This window comes from Ambystoma mexicanum, chromosome 3q, assembly GCF_040938575.1.
Source record: "Ambystoma mexicanum isolate Mex_15411 chromosome 3q, UKY_AmexF1_1, whole genome shotgun sequence".
Classification (NCBI taxonomy): Eukaryota; Metazoa; Chordata; class Amphibia; order Caudata; family Ambystomatidae; genus Ambystoma; species Ambystoma mexicanum.
Window position 1 is genome coordinate 888,527,466 of NC_090926.1, and position 15,214 is coordinate 888,542,679.

Below are 15,214 nucleotides of genomic sequence, written 5' to 3' on the forward strand. Positions count from 1 at the left end.
ATCTGGGAAACACTGAAATGCTTCACCAGAGGAGTTTGCCTTGCCAAAGAAAACGGCATCCTCAAACTCATCAGGGGAGAACTGGCAGCCAGGGAAGAGAAACTCAAACTCCTCAAACTCAAAATCACATGCACATACGACCCGGGCTCAAAAGCCACCCTAAAAGAAGAACTACAAAAGTTCAGCGACACAGCAGATCGCGAAATAAAATTCCTAAACCGCAGGAGCCGAGTCCGATAATACGGAGAAGGCCAAAAACCCGGCGCTCTCCTAGCAAGACTAATAAAAGCAGATAAAATGTCACCAATAGACGGGATACGCACCAAACAAGGCGAGATAACCCACACTGATGAGGGAATCGCATAAGAATTCAGACTCTTCTATCAGGAGCTATATAGTACCAAACGACGAAAACTCAAATGTCGCACTGGAGTATCTCGAAAACACGGAACTATACTGAGTCGAAAATCAGCTGCGAGAACCACTCAACAAGCTCATATCGCCAGAGGAAATCATAGGAGCTATCGAATCCCTCCCGAACTCCAAAGCTCCCGGCCCGGATGGCTTGACGGGTGAATTCTATAAGTCATTCGCTAGCACCCTTGCCCCCCCTCCTGGCGGCAGTTTATGAAGAGGCGCTAGAAAAAGGAGTTCTTCCCCAATCGACCTGCGACGCCAACATAATTCTCCTACATAAACTCGGTAAACCTCCAGAGGAGTGCGCGTCATACCTCCCCATTTCTCTCCTTAACCTCGACAACAAAATCCTAACAAAGGTGCTCACAAACAGGCTGATGCCACCGACGCCCGCTCTGGTGCTCGCAGCCGCAACATGACCTTTGGGATCAAAAGACTTTTCGGCGTTATCGAAGCACTGGACCCATGCGAGCAGGCAATCGCTGTGCTACTCGACGCTGAAAAGGCATTCGATTCAGTGGAATGGCCATTCCTATTTCCAGTGCTCACCAGGATGGGGCTGGGAGCCCGGTTCATCAAATTGGTATCCCTTCTATATACCAAACCACAAGCCAGCATCATTGTAGGGGCAGCAAAGTCATCCCCCATAGAACTACAGCGAGGCACCAGACAGGGCTGCCCACTATCAGCGTTGATATTTGCTCTGGTAATGGAACCACTGGCCCCCAACCTCCGCGAGCAGCGTCAACTCAGAGGGCTCAGCATAGGCCCACACAAGCTGATCTTATCCTTGTATGCAGACGACGTGGCACTATTCATCCGAGATCCCACGGAAAACCTGCACCCGGTCATGAGAGAGGTTATAAAATTTGGAACAGCCTCCGCGTTAAAGATTAATCAGACGAAATCCATTATATTCCTGCCAACGCCGGCGACCAAGCCATTTGTGGACGACTTCCAATTTGCATAGAAAACATCCCGAGTCCGGTACTTAGGGATACAAATGTCACTAAGCTACCAAGACGTTTTCCGAGACAACTACGAAGAAGTTGTCAAAACCCTGCAAGACAAAGTGTCACATTGGAAAACCCTGCCACTAACCCTGTGGGGGAAGGACTTCTCTGGTCAAAATGATGATCCTCCCGAAGCTCCTGTACCTATTCACTAACATCCCCATACTAATACAGCAATCCTTTTTGAACAAGCTAAAGAGCATGGTTCTCGAGCTCCTATGGGCAGGCAAACCAGCCAGAGTGGCACATGCGACCCTGACGCTCCCGGTGTCGCACGGTGGGATGGCCCTCCCGGATCTAGAGAAATACTACTGGGCGGCGCAAGCTCAATTCCTCAGCTTTTGGTACTCCACTCTTGTAATCAGACCACACGTACAAATAGAACGGGCCCTTGCGACACCCAGCTTCCTAGCTGCAGTCATCAGTCAGACCCCAGTCCCCTATACCACCATGAATGTAATGCTTTCAACCTACACGATCTGGAAGAAAATTGCTCAAAAATACGGGTTACGGGCACAGTACTCACCTCTTCCCCCAGTCATGTTTATACCCAGGGTTCTGTTGACATCAGAGAGGGTCTTCCACCAGTGGGTTGAAAAAATGCACATAAGTACTTTGGCCGAGCTCTTCACGGAAGACGGCTTTATGACCCCGCAACAAGCAAAGTTAAGAGGCGGCAACGCCGCCCTCGACACATTCCTCTACTTCAGAACTCAATACACCTTACAGGCACTCCTACCCGATTTCCCACAACAACCTCCGACCTGGCAACTTCTCCACAATGTTATACAGGCTCAAGGCAAGGGCAGACTGGCATTGCAAATTTACAGATCAATTATCGCAGACACAACCCCTACCAACACCCGTACAAAAGTCAGATGGGAAAAAGCTCTACGAATAACCATTCCAGAGGAAGACTAGACCTGGATCCTGAGACAAACGCAAAAAATAGCCCTCAACTTACGCTATAAACTGATCCAGTTTAACTTTCTCCACCAGACGTACTACACGCCGGCAAAAGCAAACAAACACCACCTTAATGCTTCCTCAAAATGCGAAATATGTGGAACTTTGTCCATCTCGCATGGGACAGCCCCAAACAGACCCCTTTTTTGGAACCAGGTACTCGAGAAGACAGCAGCAATCGTGGGGGAAGAGATACAACCCATCCCGACAGCAGCTCTGCTGGGAATGACGAGACTACCATCAACATCAATAAGAAAACTTGCTGGACTACTATTAACGCTAGCTCGCAGGAGAGTCGCCATGTCCTGGGGTCGAGGCCCCCTCCCCACTATCTCCAACTTGCGCAGAGACATCCTTTACTGCCAAGACGTGGAGACAGACTTCATTAAACTGCTGCCTCTACACGCGCAACCACCAGACATCTGGGGCCCAGTGATACTGTTCTTGATGAACGAAGCAGAAGACGCCCCGCCGTCCCCATCAAGTACTTAATAAGCTGAAAGCGCGACACAGCAAACAACTTGGCATGGCAACTTAACCTCCCGAGATGTGAACTAGATTCGAACAATACATACCTGAGGAAACACAGAACTATGAGGCGGAGGAGAGCAGAGAGGGGGGGGGGGGTATGGCGCACATTTAAAACCACCCTAATGTGGGTGTGTAGTTGTATTCCATTAAAAACCCAAAAATAAAGGTTTTAAAAAAAATAGCTTGTTAGTGTAGGCCGTTGAGGAGGCAATGGCATTCATTTGTTTCGAGAGGGCAGAGTCTAGGTATACCCCCAAGGTTTTGATTTCTTTGGCCACTTTGATCGGGTTTCCATCAATGTTTATGGATGTATAGTGGGAGTCTAATTTGTTAAGGCGTGCTTGGGAGCAGACGATCAAGCGCTCGTTTTTTGTTGTTGAGGCAGAGGCTGTGGGCTGGATTTCCAAGTATATCTCGTTAATCCGTTCACAATCATCTTCATAGCACCCTGAAAGCGTGATGAGAACCTGAGTGTCATCGGCATAATTCGTGTATGTGACACCCAGGTTGTCGACGGTCAAAAAGGAGCTTCGTAAAGATGTTGTATAGCGTTGGCAGGACACACAAGCCTTGTGGTACGCCACAGTGGATGGGAATTGGGTCAGCTGAAGCAGATGGTGGGAATATCCTAGTAGAGCAATTGGACAAGAATGATTGTATCCAATTGGAGGCGTTGCTGGCAAAGGCAGCTTCTGTGGACAAGTGATCAGTGAGAATTTGATGATCGGCAAGTTCGAATGCAGCCGATAAGTCTTACAGCAGGACCATGGCAAGCTTACCGTTGTCCTTGGTCTCATCCATTTGGATTTTAAGATCCAGGAGGGCTGTTTCCGTCCCATGTTTTGGCCTGAATTTGAAGATAGGCCAATCTATCTAGAATCTTTAGGATGTAAGGAACGATAGTGATGTGCCTATAGTTAGTGGGAATATTGGGGTCTAGGTTAGGTTTTTTTCAAGCGGGGCATGACCCATGCCTTCTGAGGTTGTTGGGTACCGTACTCGTCTCTAAGGAGGAGTTGATTAATGTCGATATGAATGGGGCCAGGTCCTTGGCACCTTCCTGAATGATTGACGCTGGGCAAAGATCTCCTTGGCATCTGGAAGGTTTGAGGCTTTTGATGATCTTTTACACTTCTTTGGCCGATACCGTTGAGAAGGAGAATGGTGGGCAATCGGGAGTGTTGATAAGTGGAGGTGTGGGGTGGGGTTTGCATTCTTATCTAAGCTGTTCTTTTTTGCTCAATTTCAGACTGGAGCATAGCAATTTTGTCTGCAAGGGCTTTCTGTATATTGGCGCACCAAACTGCATCTTTCACACAGGTTTCAGATGGTGGTGCTGGGGACTCTAGTTCTCCGAGTATACTGAAGAGCTCTTTAGTTTTGGATTTGGCGTGGAAGATTTGGTGGTCATAGGTTTCGTTTTTGGCATTGAGGATAGCAGATTTGTACGATGCGGCGGCTGAGGTGAATATCGCCTTGTTGGAGGGGTTAAGTGATTTTCTCCAAGTGGATTCTGCCGCTCTTTTGGCGTTCCAAAGGATTTTGAGTTCTGGGGTAAACCATTTGTTAAGGTGGGCTATTGGTTTAGCTTTGAATAGTTTAATGGGGGATGATGCTGTTCACAGCAGCCTCAAGAGTGTTATTGTAGAAGTCAACTAGTTTGTTTGAGTCCAAGTCTTTGAAGTTGGCTGGGTCTAGGATGTTCTGAATCAGAGGACGTAGGTTTTGGAGCGTTCGGTTTCGGTTGTTTCTGGAGAGGATTTGCAGAGCAAAGTGGGGAGGCGGTGTGGTAGGTGCGTTCTCCTTGATGGTAAAGGAAATGAAATGATGCTCAGACCAGGCGGTGGGATCGTTTTGAAGGATGGTGGTAGAGCAGTTGAGGTCTGCCAGCCAATCCAGTGTTCTCCCTTTGTTATGCGTCGGGGTCGTGATGCGATGGTTGAAGCCGAACTGGAAAATAGAATTTTCCAAAGAGGAATTGAGGTCGTTGGGATTGTTAGGCAGAATCCTGTGCAGTTCCCTTGGGGAACATTGAAAAAAGATTAAGACTACAGGTTCAAGCAGTAAACCCAATTGGTAGCAGTCTGCACCACCCAGATTTACCTGGTAGCTGTGGCTGAGCAGTCAGACTTCTCTCAAGATGAGTAGGGCAGTATACAGAGCATACACAATAGGGCCAATACTACCATGGAGCAAACAAACACTGACCAGAGCTTGGTATCAAAAAGTATAGAATTATTTATTTAAAACACACTTTAGGAAATGCACTAAGCACTATACATCAAAGCAAGTTCAAACACAATCATAAAAAGTATACACACCTCCCTTAATAATTAGACAAGTCTAGGTCAAAACACCACTATTTGTAAAACAGATGCGAGCGCTAAACTCAGATGGCACTCCATTAATTAAGTTAGAGGGAGAGAAAAAGACAGGTCATGAAAATAAAACAGGTCCCAACACTTTTCTAAGACCACAGCAAGCTAGTGAAGGCAGAGTCTACTGTAGAGCCAAAGTTCATAGGCCAGGGCCACTTTAAATGGAGCATGGCAAAATGTGCCCAAGATCACACAGTTTAAAAATGCATTCAAGTCTTCGTTTTTTGCAACTTTGGGCGATCGTCGCCCATGCCGCGATAATTAGGCCCATGAGGCTCCTCCACTGCATTTTGTGTAGGCTCTTGAGCTGTGAGTCCATGAGCCCGCATAGCCATACCCGCACCCCCAATTTGCCAGCCTCAGGGAACATTTTTGTCGCCTCTGATTGTACTTCCTTCCAAAAGCCCTTGACCCCTCGGCAGTCCCACCAAATATGCCTCCAAGTGCCCGATTCAGGGCATCCCCTCCAACAGCAATCTGATGTTTCCGGAAACATGGATTAGAGCCTCTCTGGTGTATAATGCCATTCTATGACGATTTTGAGCCACATTTCCCTAATTTGGATTGCTCGGGTAAGTCTTGGGATACCAGTCCACAGGTCCGCCCATTGTTGTCTAGAAATCTGTTCCCCCAGCGTGCCTTCCCATCTCCTCATGTATGTCCATTTGATATCTTCGTCTTGTTTGTTTATAAAGTGATATAACGGTGACACCAGCTTCTTCTCTCCCGGATTGGTTATTAGGACTCTTTCAAAGGCGGTCAGGTCCCTTGAAGCGCCCTGTAGGACTTCTGGTGTGCTGAGCCAATGTTTGAGTTGCTCATATCTATACCTGTCCGCCTCCGCCAGGCCCCACAGTTTTTTACACTCCGCAAATGATCTTAGTTTCTTGTCTTGGATAATTTCTCCTATCTTCCTGCACCCTGCAGCTTCCCATTAATCAAATGCCCGAGATTACTGTCCCGGGGGAAATTGCGGATTCCGGCATATGGGCGTGAAGAGGGACATGGGGGTGGTCATAATCCCCCTCTTGGTTTGTTCATCCCAAGCGTCTAAGGTGGTTTTCATAACTTCACTAATGCGAAGATTTGGATGTCTATGCTGTTTACCTTCCATTATAGATCCTCTAGTGGGGTCCTGGCAACTGCCCTGTCTTGTGTCACCCATACTGTGCGTTGGTCATCCCCCAGCCATTCCCTCAAGACCCAAAGCTGTGCTGCTTGAAAATATTTCCTGAAATGCAGAAGTGACATTCCACCTACCCTGGTTGGGGCCGTAAGGACGGCTGCTCCGGCTACCCTTGGAGGCTTCTTATTCCATACAAAGGTTGAGACGGCCATTGATAGCGCTTTAAAAAAAGGAGTGTGGGACCGATATAGGACGGGCCTGGAAAAAGTACAGCAACCGAGGGAGTATGTTCATTTTGATCGCCTGGATTCTGCCCCACCATGAGACCCGTAATGGGCACCATCTATCTAGGTCCTTCTTGACTCTGGCCAACAGTTGTGGGTAGTTGCTCTTGTACATATTGTCTACTTTATGCGTGAGGATCACCCCTAGGTACTTAATTCCATCCTTAGCCATTTTAAGACCCAGCGAGCCAGCCTCCTCTTTCAACGTCCCCATTTCCCCAGCTAAGACTAGAATCTCTGATTTGTTCCTGTTTATTTTGAGGCCAGATATCTCCCCAAATGCCTCCAATTCCTTTAACGCTTGCGGGAGGGAGTTCCCAGGGTCTTCCAAGGACAACAGCATATCGTCCGCATAAGCTATGACTTTGTGTTGTCTGCCCGCCATCTCTATGCCCCTTACCCATACCGACTCACTGATTTTGATTAGTAGGGGTTCTAGGAATATGGCGTAAAGTAGTGGGGAAAGAGGGCACCTTTGTTTGGTTCCTCGTGAGATCTCTACCCTCTCTGTGACTTCCCCGTTTATTGCGATTCTAATGGAACGGGAATTGTAGTTGGCCTTAACCATGTTAATGAACTGTTCTCCAAACCCCATGTGTTTAAGTGTCTTGAATAGAATGGACCACTCAACCCGGTCAAAGGCCTTTTCGGCATCTAATGCGAGGAGTATTGCTGGTGTTTGGGTAATACCAATTTTTTCTACCAGGTGAACAATTCTCCTTAAACTGTCGTGCGTTTGCCTACCTGGAATGAAGCCCGATTGGTCTGTGTTTATTAGGGTCGGGAGGAGGGGTGATAATCTGGAGGCCAACACTCTGCTGTAGATCTTTGCGTCTAAGTTTATTAGGACAATAGGGCGATATGAGCCTGGAAGGGTGGGGTCTTTGCCTGGTTTATGGAAAACTAGTACTTTTGCTTCGTTCATGGAAGGGGTTATATTTCCACTGTCTTTGAACGTGTTCATCAGTCTTGTTAAAACTGGAGTAAGGATATCTGCCTATTTATTATAAAAGAGGGCCGTAAACCCGTCTGGACCTGGGGCCTTTGTGTTTGGGAGGGCTGCTATTGCTTTCCAGACTTCTTCTTCTGTGATCTTTGATTCCAGCTTCGCTTTGTCAACCTCCGAAATTGTTGGGACGGGAAGAGACTGGAGATACCCATTTTGCTTTTCCTCATCAGGATGCTCTGATGCATAGAGCTCCTGGTAGAAGGCCTGAAAGGTCTTCCCGATGTCCTTATTGCGGGTTTGTGACTTGCCCTGTGCGATTTATTTTTTTCTTGGAGCTGTCTTGCCAAATATTTGTCCGCCTTATTGGCTTTGATGTAGTATCTTTGCTTTAAATACAGGAGGGATTTTACTGCCTTTTTTTGCGGAGCATATCCAGTTGTCCTTGTACATGTTTCAAAGCCTTCTTGAAGCTTCTAGTGGGGTGAACCACCAATTCACATTGAATGTCAGTTATTTTTTTTTTCCAGAGTCCTCTCCCAGTCTTGCTTCTGCCTGTCCCTGGTGACTTTTAGAGCGATCATATGCCCCCGTATCACTACCTTAAAGGCTTCCCACACTGACCCAAGAGGGACCTCCCCTGTGTCATTTTATTCAAAGTATTCTTTGATTTTGTCCCCAATTGTTTCACCCAACACCTGGTCCATAAGGATATCGGGTGGCAACCTCCACCCCTTCCAGGGGACTCTATGTCCAGCCCAAGATGAGCATGATCTGATAAAGCTATGGAGCCCACCTTTATTCCTTGTATTTTCCCAACCAGTCCCACCGACACCCAAAGGTAGTCAATTCTAGACATGGAGTTATGGACTTGCGAAAAGTACGTATAGCCACTTGCTCGACCCCTCATCTCCCTCCATGCATCACGCAGTGCTAGCTGCTCCATCTTGTGCTTAAGTTGTTTGGACGGAGCCCCCTGTCCTTGGGTCCCTCCGCCACTCCTGTCCAACCCCGGCTGCCATGCCATGTTGAAATTTCCTCCTAGAATCACCTCCCCCTTAGCAAACCTCTCCAGTCTCTCCAGCATATTCCGGAGGAATCCGTCTTGCCCTGAGGTGCATATATCGACTCCAGGGTAAATCGGAGGCCCTCTAATGTAACATTTGCGAAAGCAAATCTCCCTTCTCCATCTACATGCGTCTCCATATTGGCTGCCCCCAGTCCCTCTTCAGCCGCAATCATCACTCCCGCCCGTTTGTCCCCCGCATTTGCTTGCGCCCAAAGAGTATACCCTCTGAGATTCACCTTCTTTCTGTCTTGGGCTTTTATATGCGTCTCCTGAAGAAGCAGGATGTCCACCCTCTCCCTTTTGAGCCTAGCCTCCACTTTCCTCCGCTTTACCTGCGAGTTCAACCCCCTCACGTTCAGTGAGAAAATTCTGATCTTCCCCATCGCATCTAGCCGAGCACGATTGCTAACTGTCCTGCTTGAGGTGGCCCCTTCTCCCCTCCGGGGTGTCCCCCCCTCACCATCCCTCCCCCCGCCCCAACAAACCCCAACTAATAACGTAACCCAAACATTGTTCCCGAGGAGGGCCCAGGCACCTATAGTAGCTAGGGCGTTACGCCCATCGCTCCCTGCCCTCTCGTATCTCGAGATTAACTTTGCAGGGAATCCTATACCCCGCTTCATCCCATCACCTGGATGATAATAGAGTATTCCCATCTATTTACATCCCCCCGCCACTCCTCTCTGAGATCGACCAGTCATATCTAGCCCGGGATTCCCTTCTACTTCCCTTCAGGTAGCCCTGCGTTTCGTCTCCCATTCTGCTTCTTTTTTTTCCGCACTATTTCCCATCCTCTCGGCCTTTTAAGTGGATCTCCCCTGGTCTTGCCCTCCCTCTGAACTGCCTCTTCCAATTGCAGGTCCATTATTTGAAGTCCTTCCTCACTGGTGGTCACTCTTCGCTGTTTTCCTTCCCACTCGAACAGCAGCCCGAAAGGGAATGTCCATTTGTATTTCATCTCCCTCTCCACCAGTTCCCTCACCAGTGGGGCCATTTGTCTCCTCTTTAAAAATTTTGCCACAGCCAGATCCTGGTATAATTGAATTTCCGCTCCGTTCATCCTTATATGGTCCAGTTGCCTTGCTCTTCTAAGGATTTGCTCCTTCTGCAGGTATGACGCTAGGGCCGCCAGTACATCCCTTGGTCTTTCCCCCGTGGCACCTGTTCTTTTCGGGCCCACCCTGTGCACTCCATCGATCCCAATTCTCTCCGTTTCTTGTGCTTCAATAATGTCTTTAAATACTTCTTGCACTGCTCTCCTGAGATCTTTATCTAGGACCGACTCAGGCATACCCTTGATGCGAATGTTCGATCTACGAAACCGGTTTTCCAAGTCTTCGCACTGAATTTCTAGATTATGGGTCAGCGTGATCAGGTGTTCTTGCGTTTCACTACTCTGCCTCGCCTCCCACATTTTGCACCATCTTCTCAAGAGTGTCCGTTCTTTCCTCTAACTTGGCGACCTCAATTTTCACTTCCTGAACTGCCTGTTTGACTTCGTTCTTCATTGATACGAATTAGTCTTGGACTGTGGACATGAACTTGTCCTGTAATTCTACAAACCAGGCGTGCATGTCCTTTCTTGGTGGAAGGGCGCCCTGGTTTGTGGGAGTGATTTCTCTAATGCGGAATCTCCCATCACCATGTCCTTTGCAGATGCCGTGGTATCTGAAGACCATATTTGGAGTAGATTGGTATCCTGTCTGGAAGGTTGCAGGCCTGGCTGAGCCGCTCCGCCCTTCCCCTTTGCTCGTGACATCTCCCCCTAATATCGTAAATCCGAAAGCACCTCTGGGAGTATCCAAGGGACCTATGTGAGGGCGGTTACGGTGGCGCCCCCAGCCCTGGGGTTGTAATACTCCTTCCCCCAGACCCCAAATCGAGGCCTCTGCAGCACAGTATAAGATGTTTCTCCTGAAGAATCCTAGTGGTGGGGCGTACACCTTAGTATAATGCTGTTCATATTTGCCTATCCATTACGCTGAGCCCCTTTCCTTCCTTGGTTATATTAAATGCAAGAAGGGGGAGGGGTGGGCGCAGGGGGACTGCACACCCCTGTCCAGTGCTTATTGTCTGTTATGTGAGCTCCCCACTAAGCCTTCTCGTTGTGGGGGGCAGGATGGGATGGGGGCCACCCCCGCCGGCGTGCTCACCTTTCACTGTAACTCCTTTTTGTCCTCTGCGCCGGCGGTGCCTTCCCACCTCCCGCCCGATGATGGTGGTGCCTCCTCCTCCGGCCTGTCCTCCGGCTCCCATGCTTATGTGCTAGCAAACTCTCCCCTGCCACTGCCTGCACTCCGAGTCTGCTGGAGAACCGCTTACTGTCCTGCTCCGAGCGCCGGTGGGCCCTCCCGGACGCCTGTTGGATCGCCCTCGATGGGGGGAGGAGCCGTGGTCTGCGTCGGTCTCGGGCGCCCCGGGGGTCCTGCTGGGGAAATTTCAATGCGCTCCTGTGTCCGGAGCTGCTCCGAAGGGCCGGGTGCATAAGCGGCGGGCGTGTGAGCGGCTCTCAAGCTCCCGAGTCATGCGCTCCAGGCCCACTGGGGTACTGCCCACGTCCACCGCCCCCGCTGGTGGGGGTCCGAATGGCGAGCGTTCTCTCCCCTGTCCCTCAGCTCCTAAAAGTGACTTCCTGGGGCCCACGCTCTGAGCCCCCCAGCGTCCATCCGACTTTCCCTTCTCCCACTGGTGGGAGTGCAAGGGGCGAGTTCTTTCTCCCCTGCGCGGGCGGGTGTTCCAATTCCGGCCGAAGCGCTTGCGGGCCCTCCCGGATCGCCCACGATGAGGGAGGGGGACCTGTAGTCCACGACGGCCTTGTCTGCTCAGGAGTCCCACTGGGGAGCTCTCGCTTTGCTCCTGTGCCCGGTGCTGCTCGGAAGCGGCGGGTACATAAGCAGCTCCTTTCGTCTCGGGATTCTCACAATGAAGTTCTTCAATAGTGTCGGCCCGGCGGGAGCGCGGTTCAGACGCGAATTCCACTGCCGGCGGCCATCTTGGATCCATCCTCAAAAGGAATTTTGAGGGGAAAGAACATATTTTAATGAGCATGAAATATACCTACTGGCAAAGCCAATTACTTTTTTACTCCCTGAGAAATCTTTTGATTCCAAGTATGGAGTAAAATAGTATTGGAGCCCTGATTGTAACCCTGACATAAGAAGTGAAATTACAGGGCATATAATATAACCTATAGTTTTGCCCACCCTTGATCACCACAGCCTAGACAAAAATCAACAGGGTTTCTTCTGACGCCCCGTTAAAGAAAATCACATATATTTACTCTTTAGGGTCAACAGCACCAATGCTCACAGTTAACTTCTTCTTTAACTAGGGACCACTCTTCTGAAATTCACCGTTATCAGTTGAACAAGATGCATGGGGATGCTAGAAGCAATAAATGCAAACCCATGTATATATAAAAAAAGGCCTCAGCAGCTGAACATAGAAAGAAATAGAAGGTGTAGTTTCCTAGGCTATTACTATAGTTTCCAATCCTTTAGCAAACAAACATTTCCTTCACTGTACTGTACTCCCAAAACATCTGATTTGTTTTTTGAAAGTTGCTGATTTGTTCGTCCACCCGAAGGAGTGTTCTACTGTTCCCTTCCACCCGTTCTCCTCCCGGGTTCCTCTGCTAGCCTCCAATATTAGTTGACATGGCACTGTAAAAAATGAGGGATTGCAGAAGTAAAACTAACTGGAATATTTGCATACCCACAATACTGTGCATGCAAACACAATTTAAAGCCTCATGACGATATTATGTGTAGTTTAAGAAAATGTAATAAATCTGCATGTGCACAATGACTATGAAGTGCATACACGATTGCAACATACCCCACCTTTCAATTGTTGAGTAGGTTTCGACAAGTGCGCAGTGAAACCATTTTTGTATAGAAGCAAGTTGACATACAATTTGTTAAGGTCTATCCCCCATGGAACTCTGAAAGTTTTGAAAGGTTGCTGATTGTGTGAAAAGCATTCTAGTTATCTGAATATTGTTGCCCTAGTTTTATATATGAATAATACCAGGGAGAGTCCATACCAATTATCCCTTACAGGCCAAGAAAATGATATTGCAATGTTGCTCTCCACTCATAGGGTAATGTTAGCAATGCTAAAGTAGGATACGCTGAGCACGACATTTGCCTACTCAAAATCCTTAGAGGGCAAATTAATATTTTAGTTTTATAATGCGGTAACTTGCAAGGGGGGGCTCTGCAAAGGGCTTGTGTGATATATGCACAAAGAATAGGAAGCATGGGATGAGGTTAAATATCCTAGTAGCCTGCTTACTTACAGTCAGTACCCGATATTTGAGCTGACACTCTGACTACATAATGTGGGTAATGCTTTTACTACGGCACCATGAGTAACAAAAATTCTTGTGCTTGAACGGCATTAATATTATAACCTAAACCAAGACTTGTACCTAAGTCTGCTAACCTTTTGCTGAGCTAAGGTAGGCAGAGTCAAGGTTGTCTGGTTATATCTGAATGTGGCCTGGGGCAGACTTCGAGTCATACGGTATACGTGTGGTAGAGACACGAATAGGATCCTAGGTGGGGAGGGAAGATAATTTAGTTAATGTGTGCAGGCAAATCTTAGTCATATATTCTGTTTATGGAGCAACTTTCATATTCATTTTTAACCTTATGTGTGTGTATTCTAGGTTTTTAAGGTCAAGTTTGCATAGTAGGGCAATGTCAATAGGTTACACCAGAATATCAAGAATAGTTAGTATAATTTAGCTTCATTTTTCAGAGAAAGCTAATATTAGGTACCTGCTGTGGCTTCTGCCTTATAAAATCTTATTTGAATAGGTAGGAATTTTCTGTGTGCGCTGCTAAAATTCTTCTGAGCGGCACCCAGAAGGAAGCTGGGCAAGCGCACATGCGCACAGCTTAGAAGGAACATTGCCTAGGGGGCGGTAGATGGAAGTGCATGAGGATAGTTTGGGATGCTGATAGGGGGATCTTGACTGACAGTAGTTCCGTTGAGGAGGGGTTGGCAGCAGGGGTGGCATCTTTCTTTCCTTAGAAACAGAAAGTAGATGTATGGTTATAGTACTCACCAGTGATTTGGTTGTGCCTCTTCCCAAAAGTAATACTGTTGGTTTCACTTTATTATTCCTGCTAGGGTAATTGTATGAGTGTCCCCCAACTGGGTCTTTCTTCCCCCGACTTGCTGTTAGCCTGTCCAGAATAAGTCTGCATTTGGTTTTACTAACCTAGAATAAGTGAGTCTTTTATAAAGTGTAACATTGGGTTTTGCTTTCCCTGGTCTGTTTTAGACGGACACAAAAAGAGTCTTGGGTTTGTACCTGCCCCAAGTTGCTGATAGCTCCTTAAACAAGTATATGGGTTTTACTTACCTTCAGTTAGCTGTGTGCCATCCAAAAATAAGTTACAAAAAGCACAATCCGTGTTTCAATGATCTCAAAAGCACGTGTAATTGAATATTACATCCTTAGGTTTTACTCACCTAGTATAACTGTTTGTTATCACAAAAGTAGTTATAGGTGTTTACTGTACATAGAATAAGTGTAACACTATTCACACAACGTATACTGTTCAGTTGACTGATTATGTGATTTGTTGCTGTGCTGCACAGTGCAATTGGTAGGGTCTACTACCCTTGAATAACTGGAGGTAATCTGAAAGTAACCATTGGTTTTTAGTCCCCAAGAATAGGTGTGACCTATACTGAATGTGTTTGAAAAGGTGCGACTTCCCCGGAACTATGGTTATGTGTTCCAAATAAGGTTTATGCTTTGGTCTGTGTACCTTGAAGCATAGTGTTGTGTTTTTATAATTGTGATTACATACAATGTGATAGTACATATTTCCCCCAAGATTTATCTGGGCCTACTTGTATTTAAATAAACCATTTATTTTTACAATACATAGTGTTTCAGTGTTTCTTTGGACCATTTGTATTACAATTTCATTTGTACTGATTCAACAGCCCTCTCTCCCTCATTTAAATAAGCCTGGCTGCTCCGTCTACGCTACAAACATACTCAGTTGGTACAGCGTTATACTACGAGTGGAGTCTTATACTGCGTAAGTTGAATGGTTTAACTAAGCCCTTAGTTGGGCTTCAGAAAAACTGTCCTAACAAGCCGCATACATCAGACATTGGACTTATAAAGGTAGGTATAATTCTTGTGAACTGGTTTCATTCTACTGCATCACTACATACCTTCTTTTAATTGTTCAAGTTACTATATGCATTTCTATGCACCGGTAGGCGTGAGCCGGCCCGCCTCTCCAAGGCCGAGATAGAAGGTTACACTCCTGTCCCAGCCTGCCTACAGCCATCGGCGTCGCCGTTTGAGCAGGTGCTCCTTCCTCCACTGCTGGAGCAGTGCATCACCCCATGATGAGAAGCTGGAGCTTCTCACCACATCAAGGTGAGCCGGTGGGCTTATCCAAGCGTTCCAGCATTTTGCAGATTATTGCCCGGAAAGGTGCTGTTTTAA

The 15,214-nt window shown here is 47.5% G+C and overlaps 1 protein-coding gene across 6 annotated transcripts in view; it reads right to left on the reverse strand.

Annotated features, from left to right (window-relative positions):
• The window catches only part of BPTF (bromodomain PHD finger transcription factor), a 2,119,711-nt gene that overhangs the window by 1,716,206 nt on the left and 388,291 nt on the right, over positions 1 to 15,214 (reverse strand). The window lies entirely within an intron of this gene.